The 19,304-nt window shown below is 41.3% G+C and overlaps 1 long non-coding RNA gene across 3 annotated transcripts in view; it reads left to right on the forward strand.

Annotated features, from left to right (window-relative positions):
* The window catches only part of LOC112404568 (uncharacterized), a 51,110-nt gene extending 33,969 nt beyond the window's left edge, over positions 1-17,141 (forward strand). For all 3 annotated transcript variants that reach the window (XR_003004123.1, XR_003004121.1, XR_003004122.1), the window contains 2 exons: positions 7,403-7,565; positions 16,432-17,141. This is a non-coding gene — a long non-coding RNA (uncharacterized LOC112404568). The remainder of the gene's footprint in view (positions 1-7,402; positions 7,566-16,431) is intronic.
* The last annotated feature ends 2,163 nt before the right edge of the window (positions 17,142-19,304 follow it).

Raw genomic sequence — 19,304 nt, forward strand, 5'->3', positions numbered from 1 at the left:
ATAATAGGAGGACAAAAACCAGGAAATTATGTATGAATAGTTACATCTTTGTGGCTGTATATCCAACTAGATTTTTGTTTGTTTAGTTTTCTTTTGCCCAAAGTAGAAATTTAAAATTTTCTTTGAAGCATCTTAGAAGCCATTCCTTTACCTTGAATAGTCTCATTCTTTAAATTCAAGTGTCTTTTTATACCCGAAGCATTTCTCCAGATGGGTTTTAAAAGGGGCACAAAAGTATCAGTTCCACAAAGAAGGCAACAGCACTACCAGAATGCCTTGCCAAACTGCATAGCACTCTGAAAGCAGATTAAAGTTGTTTCAAACGCTTCAAAGAGAAGGAAAACTCTAATCCCCCTAGGCTTCCTTTAAATCCATATTCCTTAATTTCAGAAAATTTCCCAAGTCTTTTAAAAGGCCCAACTATCATTTTACAGTTTGGAAATAGTAATGGAGAACATTTCCCAATTTTTTAGAACGTTCTTGTTTCCTTTAAAAAGGGCTCAGTAAAGCTGGGTCTCTCTCATAAAGGAACTGGCCCAAGTGGAAGACAGCCTGACTGGCTTGAGGGGAGTGGGTGCAGCCATCCCCAGGGCCCTGCGCCTGGAGTCTATGGCTTACGGTTACCGGGAGAATTCCTTATAGAAGCAGAGTCGGGCATTCTCCCTGTTATTTCTGGGCAAGATTTGAATGTCTGTCATTGTGGGAAGAACGCCCAGTCTCCTCACTATGTAACACTGAAGGGAAGAAAGTTTCCAAATGAGAAGAAAAACAAACCCCGCTGCAATAGAGGCAAGCAGGACCATTTTCACTGCTTTGGAAAAACTGCTCTTCTTAAGCCATCTTCACCCGCCCAGAGAGGCAAACTGTTTTCCTGAAACACTTTTCCTGATTCTTCCCTGGCTGACCTATGAAAACAGTTATAAGAGCCCCAGTTACAACAATGAGTATTTATTGAGATTAACATGTACCAAGCACTGTGCTAAAGGTCCCACAGGCTGTATTTCATTAAATCTGCTCAGTAGCCTTGAAGCAGATACTATAATTAGCCCCATTATACAGATGAGAAAGTTGAGATATAAAGAGATAACTGAGCAGTCAAATGACACACAGCTACTTAAGTGGTTGAGCAGGGACATAAAAGCAGATCTTTCTGACTCCGAAGTCCAGGTTTAACCAGAGTAACGCACTGCCTAAATACAGTCCCAAGGCAGTGCAGGGACGGGTCCATGTTGTACACGTCTGTTCTACCTCAACTCTGGAGTTATTTTAATTACCAATAGCTGGCCTGTGTCCCAGCTAACTGTGCTAAGTGGTTTACGTGCCTGGTCTCATTTAATGCTTCCCAGAGATTTAAATGGTATAAACTACCCTGATACTTTCTGCCTCTCCTGTCAGTCTCTCTTCTTTTCTCCTTTTCTCCTGTTTCTTTCTCTCTCCCTCTTCAGCTCTGAGCCATTGAGTGCTTGGGTTGCGTTTTCACCTTGCCTTCAGCCTGGCTTAAAATGTAGACTACGTAGTGAGGAGAGAGATAGGTGCATCTTTTCAGGTGCCTTCCGCTTTAGTTTGAGGGCAAGTTACAAGTGCCCGTCTGCTCTACAACTTCAGGACACCTCCCTGTGGATAGTGCCAGAACGGTGACCTCAGGCCACAGCTTGAACACCGATTGCAAGTAATCCAGCTCCAGAGGTGATAGAGTGACCTCTCTTTAAAAAGGAGATTAAAATAGCTAAGAAACAACACTTAGCTTAGTGCTCTGAAAGGTTGGCATCCTTCCAGGATAGACTTATGTACTTTTTGTACTTGGAGGAAAAAAAAGAGATGGGATTTGATCCAAGAATGGTCCTCCAAACGAGAGAAATATGGAGCAAGCAGCTGGAGCAGAGTGGCCAAGTGGTACCACCAGCTGCAGGCCCATTAATTAACATTCCCTGGTATGTAGCAGCTCCAGTGACCTTGATTCTTGTTGAATTCACAGAGATAACTTTTACAGAGCCTCTACTTTTCTCACTGCAGTATATTTATCCAAGGAGTACCTTGCATATTTCCCCCCATCTCTCTGAGCAGTAAATTTATTCTAATTACAAAGAGATATAGTAAAAGCCTGATTGAACGCTTGGCAGTTTATAGAGATTTATTTCTGGGGCTTAAGGGGGGTTTTTAGAGTGTGTGACTAGAGTGGGGTTGAGGGGAGCTGAGGAAAGGAGCCCAAGAGAAAAATGTAGATTTAATGGACCTATAAAATGACCCTGCGGTAGATAAATGCTTGTTCCAGAGAAGCTTAAACAGCCTGACCCAAACCAGGGTCTGTGACAGCCAGTCCGACACAAGGTGTCTGAAGCGTTGCATATTTCCCTTTGGGTTTTCAGGTTTCCATATGAAATTTGTTATTCCCCAGGCAGAGGTGAGAGAGCATGGAAATCTGTTTTCCAGAGGGAAGAGAGCATATTTAACTACAAATTTCTAAGTACTCAAAGCTATGAAAAGAGGAAAAAGTAAACCTCCAGCACCTGCCCTTAAAATCACTTTGCCTTTTCTCTAACTCTCTTGAAGCTCAATTCTGAATTTTAAGCCTAGGATCCTGGAAGGCAGATCATGAGAGCCTGCCCTTTGTACCAGGATTTCTGCATAAGAACCAGCAGCCTTCCAAAGCCCAGTTATCCCAGGCACTTCCAGCTCATAATGAGACAGAGGGACACTATCGTCTAACTGAGCCTTCTGTTTAGAATAGGCTTTGCATGCACACACTGCTGAACTTTTCCACGAAATCCTTCTAGGCTTTTGATCCCATGAGTGACATTCATCTTTTTTGCAGCTGCTTTGCAAGTTTTGCTGAGGATGAATTTTAGGGCTTTCAACTGTTAAATTTGTTATACTGTAAATCTAACCACTACTAAAATGGAGACATTTGTTCTGGGGGAAAAAGCAACACAGAAAAGGGTCTAAAGTAGACACTAGGGGGGAGGTAGTTTGGAGAGTGAATGCACTGGTCTCTCTGGCCAGAGGCTAAGTGGGGATTGGGTCACTGTTTCTTGGGGTTCCCTTGAACCCCAAGCTTGAATAATGCAATAGCATCAATTATTTTACCAGCAAAGTGAGTTTATTCATTAATGCCAGAGGAATTGCAACCCGGGATACGGAATTATGGAAGACCACAGGCAAACCCAGGGAACGAGGAAGGGAAACTAGCTTTTATAGGGAAAAGGCGAGACTTGGGAGGACCTGTAATAACCAAGGAGCCATTGGAGGAAGCTGGGAATCCAAAGTATGGAGGCTTCTCATTGGTTGGACTGCTACAGCCTCGGATTGGCTGGGCTGTCCTTCAGGGAGAGGAGTTTTCTTCTTCCTGTTGGTTTGCGAAGTAGGCAACAGGTTCCTGTGGGAGATGCAGCAGAGGTGTAGGGGTAGTCCCTTCCGGTCTGGAGTAATTGAAGATGCATGGAGGGCGCAAGAGCTCCCCCTACAGGCCTGTGCTGACTCTATTTTAGCTGCGGCTTCTTTTAATTCCGCACCCGCCCGTTTTCTCTTTTTAGGAACTGGCATAAGGAGACCTTAGGAAAAAAATTTTAACTTTTTGATTGTTTAACACTCATACAGAGAAAACATTTTACCATGTTGTTTTAAAGCTAACACCCAAGTCAAGAAGCTTTTATCAGAGCTATCAGAGCTTTTATGGGAATCACTTCTTTGCTTTTTTAAATAATTATTTTAGCACCTAAATGTGCGTCTACATAGAATAGAGCTTAATTTTGTGTGTTGGAACTTTATAAATGGAATTCATGCCTTGTTCTTTTGTGTTTGGCTTCTTTTTGCTCAACCTCCTGTTTGTAAGAGTCATCCGGGTTGTGTGTAGCTGTAGTTCATATTTATTACAGCACACTTTTTATCTACCCACGTACTGTTGGTGAACATTCTGGTTATTTCTAGTTTGGGGATGTTGATAATGAAGCTGTTGGGAGCATTCTTGTGCATATACACAGGGAGCATGAGAATTTGCTCAGCTTGCCTGGTTGATATCAAACAATTCAATTTGAACACATCTTGAATCACGGCTTGTCCTAGTTTTAAAGGCAAAATGGGCAAGATCTGTCACTTGTTCATTCAATAAACACAAACCAAACTTCTACTGTAGGAATAGAAAATATAAGACACAGGCTGCCTGTCCTCTCTTCTGTGCTCAGAGCAGACATTACTAGTTCATAAGAGTGTGATTTCCTGTTACATCTGGATGTGGCTTCAAAATCGTTTGCAACGTGGTCCTCAAGGCAGCCACTGCTAAAGATTAGAGATGAGGGGTGTGATGGTTAATTTTCTGTATCAACTTGGTTAGGCCACAGTACCCAGATATTTGGTCAACATTATTCTAGATGTTTCTGTGAAGGTATTGTTTTAATTGAGATTAACACTTAAATACTTGAGTAAAGCAGATAGCCCTTTATAACGTGAGTGTGTTTCTGCCACGGAGTTGAAGTCCTCAGTAGAAAAAAGACTGACCTTTCCCAAGGAAGAGGGAATTCTGCCACCAGACTGCCTTTGGACTCAAACTGCACCTCTTCCCTGGGTCTCTAGCCTACGGCCTACCACCCCTGCAGATTTTGGACTTGCCAGCCTCCACAATCATGTGAGCCAATTCCTTGCAATTTCTCTCTGTGTATCTATAGACATCTTTTTGGTTCTCTCTGGAGAACACTGACTAATACCGGTGACATACTATTTGCATAGGGTTGCCTGGTGGCACAGGAACAGAAAGCCTCTCGAGCTAATTTAAATAAAGGAGATTTACTGTTGATAGAGTGGAACTTCTTAGCATCAAATACCAGGAAATACTTTTAATATTCAGGATTACCCCCTCAAAACCAATTCATTATAACACTACTTATGTCTGAGATATTTTCCAAAATAAAATTGCAGTGGGTGTCCCAGTTTTTGAGTGTCATCAGTTGCTGTCAGCCAATGAGATCTAGAGCAAAGAAGCCATTCTGAGTGTTAACACACGGTACCGCAGCTGCTTCCGTTTGGTGAGCTGAGTTGAAAGCGTCCTGGTGTGTATGTTATTTATTCTGCTCTGGGCTCCCTTTCTGCCATTGCTTTTGTGTTCTGGCAAACAGTATGACTCAGACTGGCTGACCAAAGGAGCATAGGTGATAATATTGGACCTACTGTAAAGAAAAGGAAGAGTATCATGCTAGATGTTAGAACACAGGTTTTCCAGAGGCTGTAGATTCTCCAAGTTGGGAGGTCCGCTTATAAATAATACTTATATTACAAAGTGCTAAGTTCTGTAACAGCGAGGTGTACACGTGTAATGGAAGTAAAATAACCATAGGTTGGGGCATCGAAGGGTGGGTAGAAGCTCACCAGAAGAAAGGGTGTAGAGAGGAAAAGGAAAAGGAAACATTAGCAAAGGTATGGGGCGATGAGAGAACACATACTACTCCTTGACTCCCTGGCTACAGCAGCACCTTCCTTTTGTGTTTTGATTTCTCCCAAGGAGAAACAGTGAGGCTCCATGAGAGAACTTCAGGTGCTCTGGTGAACTTCAGGTGAACTTCAAGCCTCCTGTTATTTTCCACATCTATAGGGAATGTGTCCACATGTTTTGAAGCCAGGGAAAATATTACTTTACAGTAAACAGAGAAAAGGTTTAGAGGAGGTTAGAAAATGGAAAACTGGAGCACAGAGTCAGTGATAAGAAGACAGTTTTATATGGCACATAGCAATTGCTTCTGGAGTCATTAGGAGTAATATTTATAATCAGGATAAGCTAATGCTTTGGATGAGTTCCTGTGATTCTTCTGTTTCTGAGAAGCCAGATTACCTCTGGCTCCTGCAGACCTGCAAGAGACTTGTCCTCACATGGAAGAGACCTGAGAGTAGGAATGACATTCAAAATATTTAACCAGTGGATAGTAGATACCCGACCAGTTGGAAACGACTGGGATGGCTGGACCCAGTGCATATAGGCTGAACTCCAGCCCTCTCTTAGGGACCATTAAACACAACACTTGTTTCACTGAAGAGACTGAAGGATTTACCTGAGACCATGTGGTGGTGGCAGAGCTAGGAGTGGAACCCAAGCCTTCTGTGTTCACCCTCTACCTACGCTGCAGCCGTGGCCTCAAAGCCCTGGTAAGGCGAGTGGGGCGTCCTGTTGGTTTACCATAGATTCTACTCACACCCAAGGCTGTCCATGGGGAGGATACAGCTCTTACCCTGTTCATGAGTAACATGCTGAAAATTCTTTATCCATTAGTAAATAAATACCTCCTGTTTATTTGTAAATATAGCTTATTTGCAAATACAGTGTATTACATAACATACTATAAAGGATTCAGGAAAATAGTCAGTTAAAAAGAAAGCTGCCTGGGCTTCCCTGGTGGCACAGTGGTTGAGAGTCCGCCTGCCGATGCAGGGGACACGGGTTCATACCCCAGTCCGGGAAGATCCCACATGCCGCGGAGCGGCTGGGCCCGTGAGCCATGGCCACTGAGCCTGCGTGTCCGGAGCCTGTGCTCCGCAACGGAAGAGGCCGCGACAGTGAGAGGCCCGCGTATCGCAAAAAAAAAAAAAAAAAAAAAAAAAATTTACTGAACACCTACCAGCTGCCAAGGCCTGCTCTAGGAGCTGATAAGTAGCGATGTGCAAGAGGTCAAACCCCTGCCGTCTGTTCCAGGCTGGGCAGGTACACCTGGGGCCCAGCAGGGGCTCTGGGGCGGCTGGGATTGGGCCTCCCTGGGAGCACGAACAGCCCCTCCCCACTAGATGCTGCCCATCCAGGCACCGCCAGGAGGCAGGGGCTATACCCCCTCTAGACGACTTTGCACTCTTTCCTGACAGGGAATTTCTTCTCCCAGACTCATCACTTCTCAGAGACATCTTCCCTTTGCCCTCTTTCTCCAGAACTCACTTCGTAGTCCCTCAAGGTACAAAACTTTTTTTTATAGAAAATAAATGCTACATTTATTTCTTGTTATCACACAAATGTATCAGAATCCTCAGAACAAAATGATTTGTATTTAATCCAATCAAGTTTTTTTAAATTGTGGTAAAAAGCACATAACATAAAATTTACCATCTTAACCATTTTTAATTGAAGTATATTATTATATTATAATATTCTTTTTAATTCTTTATGTTTGAGACCTTCATAATAATATTTTTAAAAATTAGTTACCAAATCTATATAAGAACATAAGAATGTTTATAATATTAGGTGAAAAAAGCATGTAGAAATTGTTAGTGATGTTCACTAATATTTTCAGTTCTCTTCCTTCCTAAGCACTTCCTTGGAGTTAGGTGTGGCCCTAGGACTTGCCTTGGCTAATTAAAAGTGAATGAAACTGATGTGTGTCACTTCCAGATGGAAGCCCTTAACAGCCACTGTATTTTCTCTCCCCTATTACAGCACTGATGTTCTTCCAATAGTCAAAGCTCCAACAGCCTGAATCCCTGAGTAAGAATCACACAGAGCAGAGGCCCTGCTGACCTGGGATGGACGTGTAGCATAAATGAGAAATAAACCTTTGTTTTTCCAAGCCACTGGAGGTTGTTTCTTGCTGCAGCATAAGGTAACCCATTCTGACTGGTTCAAAGCAGGAGGTAGCTTCTGGCAGTATAGATAACTAGATACTCAGAAGGCCTTCCAACTACAAAAGAACTGGATTACTGTTTTGGCCATGGGGCTTGCGGGATCTCAGTTCCCCAACCAGGTACTGAACCCGGGCCACGGCATGAAAGCACAGAGTCCTAACAACTGGACCACGAGGGAATTCCCTGGATCACTTTTTAAATGGACTGTTGGGCTTGTAAGTAGTAAAGTAATTGTCTAGGACAGCTCTTACCCTCAAATATGAGCTGAAACCAGAACTGGGAGCCAAGAGTGCTAAAAAAATAAGAAAACTGGGTTGTCCTAAGGGCCAGTGCCATTGTAGCACAGTATGAACTCTAAAGCATCAGAAAGTGGGGAAGCCAAAGGTCTGACGCTTCTGCATTAGGCCAGGACACTCCAAAAGGGGTGAAGTGTCTCAGGTTGGTGTTTTCCTTCTGCTCCCAACAGAAGCAAATACAAATCTTCACAGTAGGCCATTAAGAGCCATCAAATTTGAGTTCAAATCCAAGATCACTAAGCACAGAAGGAGGCAAACCACCAAGAGAGAGTGAGTTGATGGAAAAACAAGCATCTAGTTTAGACCCCAAGAACTTTGGATATATATTTTCATTTATAAAAGTGTACAGAGCAATTATTAAGCGCTAGACACTATTGTAAAGTGTTTTTTTCCAATTTTAACTTATTTAATTCCCATAACAACTCTATAAAGCAAGTACTATTGTCATCCCCTTTTTATAAAGGAAAAAAACTGAGGGACAGAGAGATTAAGTAATTTGTTCCAGGTCAACATTTCTTAAGTGGTAGAACTACAATTTGGATTCAGGCAGTTGGTTCTAGAGTATGCACTCTTCATCTCTACATTTTGTTGACTTTCTAACATAGAATGTCTATGTGTGACAGATTTAAAGAAATAAGGAGGACTTCCCTGGTGGCACAGTGGTTAAGAATCCTCCTGCCAATGCAGGGGACACGGGTTTGAGCTCTGGTCCGGGAAGATCCCACATGCCACAGAGCAACTAAGCCCGTGCGCCACAACTACTGAAGCCCTTGCACCTAGAGCCCGTGCTCCGCAACAAAGAGAAACCACTGCAATGAAAAGTCCACGCACCTCAACAAAGAGTAACCCCCACTCGCCGCAACTAGAGAAAGCCCATGCACAGCAATGAAGACCCAACGCAGCCAAAAATAAATAAAATAAATTTTTTTTAAAAAAGGAGTGGAATACCAAAGATAACCAAGCGAAAAAGGACCATCAAAGGATGACCAGGTAGATTTGAAAAAGAATAAAAAAGAGACAAAAATAAAATGGTTGAAAATAAACATTTAATAAACATGTTAAATGTCTGAAGAGATACTTAGTGAATTAAAGAAATATCTGAAGAAAACATCCAGAATGTAGCTCAGGAAAAAAAGGAAGTGGAAAATATGAAAGAGAAATTTAAAGATATGGAAGATAGAATGAGAGCTTCTGATATAAATTTAATTGGAGGTTTGGAAGTAGAGGATAGAGAGAATGGAAGATACATAATATCTGTAGCTGAGAGTTTTTCAGAACCGATGGAAAGACCTAAGTCCACAGATCTAGGAAATACAGCACATCCCTGGAAAGATAAATGAACAAGAAATTTATGCTTTAGACATGTTACAGGGAAACTGGAGAACCCCAAAGACACTGAGAAAACCTTAAAAGCAGCCTGAGAGAAAAGAAAGATCACCTGCAAAGGACTAACAATTAGACTGTCAGGCTTATCAAGAGTAATTGTGGATGCAGGGAGTCTGTGAAATAATTATTCAAAGTGTTGAAGGGAAATAACTATCCATTGCACATCCAGAAAAGCTACACTTCATAAATAAGAGTAAAATAAAGTCATTTTCAGCTAAACAAAAGTCAGCAGACATTTACTAAAGGAGTTCACATCCATCTTTCAAGATTCATCTCAAATGCTGTTTCTTCCATGGAACTCTGACCTTTGAATCCCCATAGCATTTTATTTGAGGCTTTCTCATGACACTTCCCAAATTCAGACATAGTCTGAAGTTATTTGTGCCTTTTCATAACATGCTGTCACCCCTGCCACCGCTCTTACCCCACGCCCACCACCAATATAACGCCCCAGGAACTCTTTGGTGTCTAACTCACTTTAACTCTTTGTATAGCTCGTATCATGATACTTGCATGAAGTATAGGTGCATGATAAGTATTTGCTGAAGCTTACTGGTCAGCCTTCTCCTATGGACCATCAGTTCCAAACTATGCTCCCTTCAAAAGGGGTTTTATGAAACTGGTATAGAGAGCCTTACTTACAGAGCAGAAATAGAGACACAGACCTAGAAAACAAACGTACAGATACCAAGGGGGAAAGGGGGTGTTGGGAGGAATTGAGAGATTGGAATTGACATATATACACTATATGTATACAATAGATACTAATGAGAACCTACTGTATAGCACAGGGGACTCTACTCAGTGCTCTGTGGTGACCTAAATGAGAAGGAAATCCAAAAAAGAGGGGCTATTTGTATACATATAGCTGATTCACTTTGCTGTACAGTATAAACTAGCACAATATTGTAAAGAAACTATACTCCAATAAAAAAAAGGGGGGGGGAGCGTTATGGCCAAACCCTCTTCCAAATGCTGAGATCCACAGTTTAATTGTTTTAAGCCTACATTTCCCCCAATTTTTTGCCCACAGAACAACTCCTTCCACTCTTTACTCCATGAATATCCCAAGAGACTGGTGTTTCTAAGAATACCTTTTGCAAAAATACTGCAGAAGGCAATAACTTATTTGATTCTCCAAGGCCTGAAGTCAACATCTTGGATCCTGGTTCTATTCACAGCTAATCATATAATTAGTTCTAAGTCATTTATCCTCAGGTTCCTTATTTGTGACATCATTAGCAGGTGACCCCTTCTAACTCTAAAATTCTATGAATTAAAGGGCATTGCCTTAGATCCTTTTTGACCCACCTCCTAGAGTAATGGAAATAAAATCAAAAATAAACAAATGGGACCTAATGAAACTTAAAAGCTTTTGCACAGCAAAGGAAACCATAAACAAGACGAAAAGTCAACCCACAGAATGGGAGAAAATATTTGCAAAGAAGCAACTGACAAAGGATTAATCTCCAGAATATACAAGCAGCTCAATATCAAAAAAACAAACAACCCAATCCAAAAATGGGAAGAAGACCTAAATAGTCATTTCTCCAAAGAAGATATACAGATTGCCAACAAACACGTGAAAGGATGCTCAACATCACTAATCATTGGAGAAATGCAAGTCAAAACCACAGTGAGGTATCACCTCACACCGGTCAGAATGGCCATCATCAAAAAATCTACAAGCAATAAATGCTGGAGCGGGTGTGGAGAAGAGGGAACCCTCTTGCACTGTTGGTGGGAATGTAAATTGATACAGCCACTATGGAGAACAGTATGGAGGTTCCTTAAAAAACTAAAAATAGAACTACCATATGACCCAGCAATCCCACTACTGGGCATATACCCTGAGAAAACTATAATTCAGAAAGAGACATGTACCACAATGTTCACTGCAGCACTATTTACAATAGCCAGGACATGGAAGCAACCTAAATGTCCATCGACAGAGGAATGGATAAAGATGTGGCACATGTATACAATGGAATATTACTCAGCCATAAAAAGGAACGAAATTGAGTTATTTGTAGTGAGGTGGATGGACCTAGAGTCTGTCATACAGAGAGAGGTAAGTCAGAAAGAGAAAAACAGATACCGTATGCTAACACACATATATGGAATCTAAAGAAACGGTACTGATGAACCTAGTGGCAGGGCAGGAACAAAGACACAGATGTAGAGAATGGACCTGAGGACTCAGGGTGGGAAGGGGAAGCTGGGATGAAGTAAGAGAGCGGCATGGACATATATACACTACCAAATGTAAAATAGATAGCTAGTGGGAAGCAACCACATAACACAGGGAGATCAGCTCCGTGCTTTGTGACCACCTAGAGGGGTGGGATAGGGAGGGTGGGAGGGAGGCTGAAGGGGGAGGGGATATGGGGATATATGTATACATATAGCTGATTCACTTTGTTGTACAGCAGAAACTAACCCAACAATGTAAAGCAATTATAAAAAAATAAAGTGCATTGCCTCTTATAGTCAATCAGTCAGTCATTCTACACATACTAAGTTCCTACTGTATGGCAGTGTGCAAAATCCTGGGCATAGCATGGTGAACAAGATAGGCATAGTCACTGCTTTCATGGAGCTACAAGTTGAGAATGATTTTTCTAGAGCTCACTATTAGAACAATGACTTCCAGAATCAAATGTCTTCTAGTTAAAAATGGGGAATTTACTGTTTCATGTATTATGTGTATCAGGTCGTGGCGTAAACCTTTAGAATCTAAACGTATGGTCTAACTAGGCTTATGATTCTATTTCACCCAGGAGCTCCATTGTAAGCATCGAGAATTGAACACGTCAAAGATTGAAAACTAAGTGTATCTAGTTTTTAATCTTCATCTTTAACTTTCCTTGTAATGGCTCAGTCCTCTAGTTTAAAAAGCATATTTTGATCATACAGCATCAACTCAGCACTTTTGTGAGTAGACACTGTTCTAAGCACTTTATACCTCATACAGCTGGTGAAACTAGGCTTTGACCCCAGGAAGTATGGATTTGCAGTCTCTGTGCTCTGAACCTTAACTCTAAACTGCCACTATTCCTAATCATCAAACACTGTTCAGTAGGTTTTCTGCTGGAAATGTAAGGGTTAACGTCTCTGAAGAGCTGAACAATCATATGGGATTTTTAAATGTCTAACTCCAGCCAGGTAGTGTACTGAAGGGGTAATGAAAAATTAAAAGCTTTTTTTTTTTCTTTTTGACTGAGCACTAATCTTCGTGGTTATGGATGTATCCATATGCCAGAGGATATTGAGATAATAAGTTAACATAAAATTGGTGATACAGCTTTAAAACTGACAGCTCCGTGTGTCTGATATGTTTTCTGAAAGTAATTTTAAGATAAGACTCCACTCTCAAATCTAAAATTCTGTCTTCAAAGACTGCTAGCACCGCACAGTATTTGTCACTGTGTCAATTATATAGAGAAAAACTACAGTGCTAGGAGTAGAGGACAGTTTTCATCATAAAACAGTAAAATAACAAAATAGAATCAATGAAATGCGAACCACGCGATGTCAGTGAGAATTCTTGGCATTTAGTTTTCGAAGCCATTCTGCATGGAAATGAATAAAATATAAACACAGTACTTTATCTAGGATATGACAAGAAACTTCAAGAGTGTAGTGTGCATTAAGATAACATTCCAAACCTATCCTTTCAAGTTTTCAGCCAAGAATTTGTTTTTATAATTTCTTTGCAGTTGGCAAACAGCTAGCCTCTACTTGAGAATATCAATTTTCATGCTTATGGTCCCAATCCCATTGTGTGTAACTGTTAACTTGCTATGTGACCTTGACTAAATCACTCCCCGCCACCCCAACCCAAATGGAGGAGTGGGATCTCTCAGGCCCCTTCTGGTTTTAAAATTCTGTAGTTCTAGCCTATGGATCATGACATAAACACCATAAAAAATGCTTGCTAGAAGATTGGATTTTTAAAAATTTGTGCTATTTAAGCATTTTCAAACGACCGCTCTTATAGCCAGCTGTACAGACCATAAACCACGGCAGTCAGTTCCTATGGGTGATTTACTTGGTTTTGATGCTGGTTAGCAGCAGCTGTGCTGTCTCAAGTCACCAAGCACCTTCTGTAGTTCACAGAAACAGTCCGTCCACATGCTTCCCGAACTCCCCAACACGGACGGGGTCTGAGAGATTCTGGGCAAAAGAAGTAGGATCACAACCGCCATGGGCCATCAGATGACCTTGAACACCCTCCAAAGATGGAGGCAGTGTGGACCCCTTGATCCACTGCTTAGATCCCCACCTCGAGACTGAAGTGCTTATGCCCCCAGCTGCTGGGAGCGTTGGCTGCCGCTGGTTCTTCAGCGGAGACCCTCTCTGGAGATAGCCTTTGGCTGAAGAGAGCTGCTTTGCCCAAACCCACACCCCTGTTGGGGGCAGGCTACATGCAAGGACTGCAGATTCCACTAACAGGCCAACCCCTTGCCCCAGTGGGGTCCAACTCTGAAGGGCCAGGCCAGTGCTGGAGCTCTGGTAGAGTGGCCTTTCATCCTGTAGGGTGATGCACATGTGCTGCGTCACAGAGCACCTTCTCCCTTGGCCCACAGGTGTTGCCCCCGAGCACTCCCCTTAAGCTTCCAGCACCAAGATCTCTGTCTCAGAGTCGGCGCCAGGGATCAGAACCGGCCACAGAGACTTACAGACCTGAGTTTGAATTATATCTGCTTAACTCTGGGTCCAGGAGTAAATGTCCTCTCCAGTGAAATGGAATAATAACTACTCGTAGAATTGTTTATTATATGAATATGAGGAAGTGAATCCAAAGCACGTAGTGGATGATTAGTAGCAACAATTTAACATTTATCAAGCAGTTATTATATGTCCGGTGCTGTTTTATGACTTCACCACATAAGAACTCTATGAGAAAGGTAGTATCCCTATTGTACAGATGAGACAGCTGTGGCACAGAGAAGTTAAATAATTTCTCCAACGTTACACAGCTAATAAAAGTCAAGAATTCAAACCCACGCTGCTTGACTGCAGAAATAGCATTCTTAGCTTAAAAACTCTGCTGCTTCCCACTGAGAAAGGAAAATTGTTTAAATATTTGGATGATGGTACACAAAAGCCTAATAATGTCACCTGATTCCGGAAGTATCTTTAAAACAAAACAGTTAGAAAACATTTACAAAGAATTTCTGTACTCCTATTGTTTATATTTTTGTGTTGCTATAGATTGTTTATTTTTGCTTCAGATCAACCCTTTTTCATCAAGAGAATGGATGAAACAGTTGGAGGGTAGGAGACCTAATCTGATGTGATAGTGGTTGTTCCACAAGATAACTTTTTGCTATTTGTTTCTATTTTAATGAAACATGTGCTGAGTTTCTATTTTAATGAAATGTGCTAAGTACAAGGTCAAAGAATAAATAAGACAATGACATGTTTCATTATTAGGTAGTAATTTTGTATACTAATAAGGTTTAGGTTGTATCATATTTCCTGCAATTTAAAATATCTCCCTCACCTGGGTCCTTATAATGGAAGTACATTATAACAGAGAAGAGCGCTATGACAAAGACCCCTACTACGCCCCTTCTGACCCCTCGTTGGCAGTTTACACTTGCATTAACTTCAAAGTAGTTATCTGTTAGCATCCGATGGAAAGCATTTGTTTCACATTTCACTTATTATCCGAAGGAATTTATACCATAATTTTTATCTCAGGGGATAATGTGTTAACAGTGCTTGTTTGGATCCCTGTTATACTTTTAAGGTCAGGAAAGTCTCTTTTACTCTTTAAGGCACAAGTCTGTTAAAGTTTTTATGATTTGCCAACAAAGTGGTTTTTCATCTTCTGCTATTCGATAACTAAGGTATAAGAGAGTTCCTTCTACACCAAATAAATTAAACCTCTAAATAATTTATAGCTCCAGGTACATTTGCCAGACTAGCATAACTGAATAAAGCCAACAGATTAAATGTTCCCTTGGCAATCAACAAGGGTATGATATACAGCACCTGGGCTGCCCCATTGGGTCTCATTATTAAATCACAGGCAAGAGCTCAGAATCCCAGGGTCCCGAGTGACAGGTAGGAGCAGACTTTGGGCGGAGCTTTTGCTCCTCCCAGGTATCATAGCAGTCATTACTCCTGATCTTTGGAAGTGGAAAACTCTTAGTACAATGGAGATAGAGAAAGAGAAGGGTGGAGGCAGAGAGGAAGAGAGACAGACTGCATGTTTCAATGAAGAAAGACTCCAGTTACTTATATATCACTAAGTTGGGAATTCATCAACATAACACTGTGTTTTTGCACAATCTCAGAGCAAAAGTTAAGAAGAGTTAGGGAATATTTTGTATATGGGACCACCGTTTATCACTGTCAAGGGTCAGAACAAGAACCGGCTTCAAAAATAGACTACATTTCCCTCTTTCTACTCTCCAGGTTTTGACCAGCACCTGCCTTTGTGTAGGGAAGGAAGGTTTGGTTTCCAGAGCTGATGGCAATGTTTCCAGAGAAACATTAGAACTCAGGATCTAGGGAGTTATGTGTAATATCCAGTCTACCTCTTGGAAAAGTTTTATGTGCCAGAAACCAGTCATCGGCTTTTTAACAAAGGGAATTTATTAATCAAAATGTGGTTTTAAATTTGCACATTTAATGATGGGAGGGTCCAGATGATCAGTAGAAAGATGAGGTGGGAGGCAGCAAATATATATTTAGTCAGTGGAAAGCCCACTTTTAGATCCTATTCTCTGCACCAGGCAGACAAGCAGAGTACCACTTAAAACAGCAGCAATGTCAACAACTTCTCTCCCCTCTTGAAAGGACTTATGGAAATCTAAGTGCCATAAGGAAAATACGGAAGGTAGAACTAAGCTTGTACTTCTTAACTATTGTTGGCACAGCTTCTCTGAAGACGAACGGTATAGAGGAAAAGAAAAAACCAAAACATTCCCAGTGTATTGTATACTGACACCTCTAGCAATTACCTGATGTCTGGTCCTGTGATAGCCCCTTTGGGTTGGGGGAAGAATCAGAGGGAGCAAGGATAAGGGGAGTGGGGCAATGATTTAGAGCACCTAAACTCCTAAGTATCTGAATTTAAAGTAAAACCATTAAATTGGGTTCATTGCTGAATTCTCATGGGGTACACTAATTTTTCATTTTCATTTAGGAAGAAAGGGTGAAAGAGAAGCTTCCCATGCTTGGTTTATGAACGTGGCCTTGAAAATGTCCACAGAACTATTGTTGTCTTGTTGAGTCTGCAGCCAGGAAGGCAGAAATCACTGCAGCAAAGCAGGTGTGAACGTCCCCCTACTTCAGAGGCAGCTCTCTTTGAAGCTGGAAAATCAAGGACGCTGGTACCTTCAAGGAAACAAGGATATAATTATCACAACACCCAATTGGCCCGTGACCTTCCATTCCTCAGGCCTGCCCTACTCCCTTCACTGGCACCAGCCCAGGTCCTCACAGACTGAGCTCTGTCCCAGATCGCTCAGCCCAAGGAGCAGCCCACTCCCTCACCCTTTGAAAGTGTTCTTAATCTCTTTCTACTGCGCTGCTCTTGCTGACATAAATCCGCCAGCCCAGGGGGGCCTCTGAGCCCCCCACAGAGGGAGGCCCTTCAGGCCAAGTGGAGTCTAAGCAGCGAAGGCGTAGAATTTATGCTTCCTCTCACCTGTGCCGTCTGTCTGTGGCCTCTACTCCAGGCTGTTTTTGAAGGTTTGACCAGAACCTCCCAGCTCCCTGCCAAGTCTGCCATCATCACCTCAGTCACAGAAGCAGACTTCTCAAGGCCACTAGAAGCTACTAACAGGGACTCTCAACTTCATTATTATATTTGAAATGTTGAGAGCCAAAGCCTAATAAAATAAGTTCAGAAAAACAAAAAGAGCTATAAATTATCATTTGAAAGTAGTGGCTAAAGAACTCATCTACTCAAAATACCTGGGGACTATTTCTCAACTACAGCAATAATCCAGTATTTGGTTTCCTTCCCTTCACTGTGTGAAAGGCTTGGCTGTGTTCTCTTAGCACGGATTCTTTTCTGCTTCTATGATCAAGTGTCTAGAATCAAAAGTTACACAACAGACACTCTCTACCCAACTTTTTCACACACACACACGCACACACACACACACATACTCCCCACCCAGCCTTCGTCCTAAAGGGTCCACTGAATTGTACTAATTCTTTTTGACCGCAAGGAATTATCCTGCATTATCACCAATCAATATTCATTGCATATTTACCTTTTATTTATTTTAAGATATGAGTAAAATTCTATTTCCTTCATTTCACAAAGACTACCTATGTTAAACTGATATATTAATGGAAAAACATAATAATGGAAGCATTACTTCCTGTAAAATCAGAAATAAACTAGAGATGCCCATATCACAGTTATCATTATACTATATTTTGGAAATTCTAGACCAGTGGGTCTCAGCTGGTGGTAATTTTGCTTCCCAGAGGATATTTGACAACGTCAGGAGCCATTTTTGGTTGTCACAACTTTGGGAAAGCTGTTGGTATCTAGTGGGTAGAGGCCAGGGATTCTGTTAAGCATCCTACAATGCACAGCCCTCACAGGAAAGAATTCTCCAGCCTAAAGTATCAATAGTGCTGAGTTTGAGAAACCTTGTTCTATACAATGCAAAAAACATAAATAAGAGAAATAAAGTTTAGAAAATAATTTTCATTAATGGAAAATAACAAGTATCACCTAGAAAAGCAAATAAGAAACAATTAAACATTATTAAAATTTATAAAATAATAAATAACATAGCTGGGTAAAATATTTTCAATTGCGTGAGAGACTAAGAGTCTTTAAATTTTCCTATGGGTCTATTTATCCATTCTACAAAAATTTTCTGAGAACAAAAGGATTAGTTTATAAAAAAATACTCAAGAGGTATGAGAACACTTTTGCATTTCAAAACTATGGAAACAACTAAGAAATTTTAATAATCTAGCCTATAATACTGTAATACAAAACATTATAGGAAACCTAAGTAGACATATCTTCCCAAACCATAAGTTGGACTTGAGGACTCTTTTAATAAATTTATTTATTTGGCTGTGTTGGGTCTTCATTTCTGTGTGAGGGCTTTCTCTAGTTGCGGCGAGCGGGGGCCACTCTTCATCGCGGTGCGCGGGCCTCTCACTGTCGTGTCCTCTCTTGTTGCGGAGCACAGGCTCCAGACGCGCAGGCTCAGTAGCTGTGGCTCACGGGCCCAGTTGCTCCGCAGCATGTGGAATCTTCCCGACCAGGGCTCGAACCTGCATCCCCTGCACTGGCAGGCAGACTCTCAACCACTGCGCCTTTTTTAAAAGGTTATCTGAAGCACCAAAAAATTATTTTGGGGCAGTGAAAACACACACACACACACACACACACACACACACACACACACATAAATGCCCCTTTGGCAGATAAGAGCTTTCCCAGTGTTTCTAAATAGGGACAGTATTCAAATGCATCATGGAAATCAAGGTCATCTATAACAATAGGTTATTATGATTCAGCAGATCATATTGTAGGTAGATGTAAGTTTCTTGAGAGAAGGGCCCATATCTTACTGATTTTTCCATCTCTGTAATGACGCATATCAGGAACCCAATAAATACTTGTGAATTAATGAAATAAAGAAAATATAAGCAGAGATGATCTTTGAACTCGAGCAGTTGTAATTCGGCATCTAAGAACACACATCTGAAAGGTTAAATGAAGAGTCAACATTTTAAGAGAAAGTTTTGCCTCATGTTACAGCTATATTATATAAACATAGGGTGAGCCAGCAAGAATCAACCAGTGATGTTCTACTGAGAACAGTAAACCCAAGTTTTAAATGTTGAAGACTTGAAAGAATCTATAAATATCTACACGATATACCTAAGTATATCAAAAATTTCCTTCACCTTTCAGTTCGTTTTCATAATAAGCCTTCAAAATTTGAGGGGAAGGAAGGGAGGAAAGAAGCAAAGGAAGGCCAGATGAAAAGTAAAAATAAGGAAATAATCAAAAGCCTTCCCTTTATCCCTTCC

The sequence above is a fragment of the Neophocaena asiaeorientalis genome, unplaced genomic scaffold (genome assembly GCF_003031525.2).
Source record: "Neophocaena asiaeorientalis asiaeorientalis breed wild unplaced genomic scaffold, Neophocaena_asiaeorientalis_V1.1 scaffold196, whole genome shotgun sequence".
NCBI classification, from domain to species: domain Eukaryota; kingdom Metazoa; phylum Chordata; class Mammalia; order Artiodactyla; family Phocoenidae; genus Neophocaena; species Neophocaena asiaeorientalis.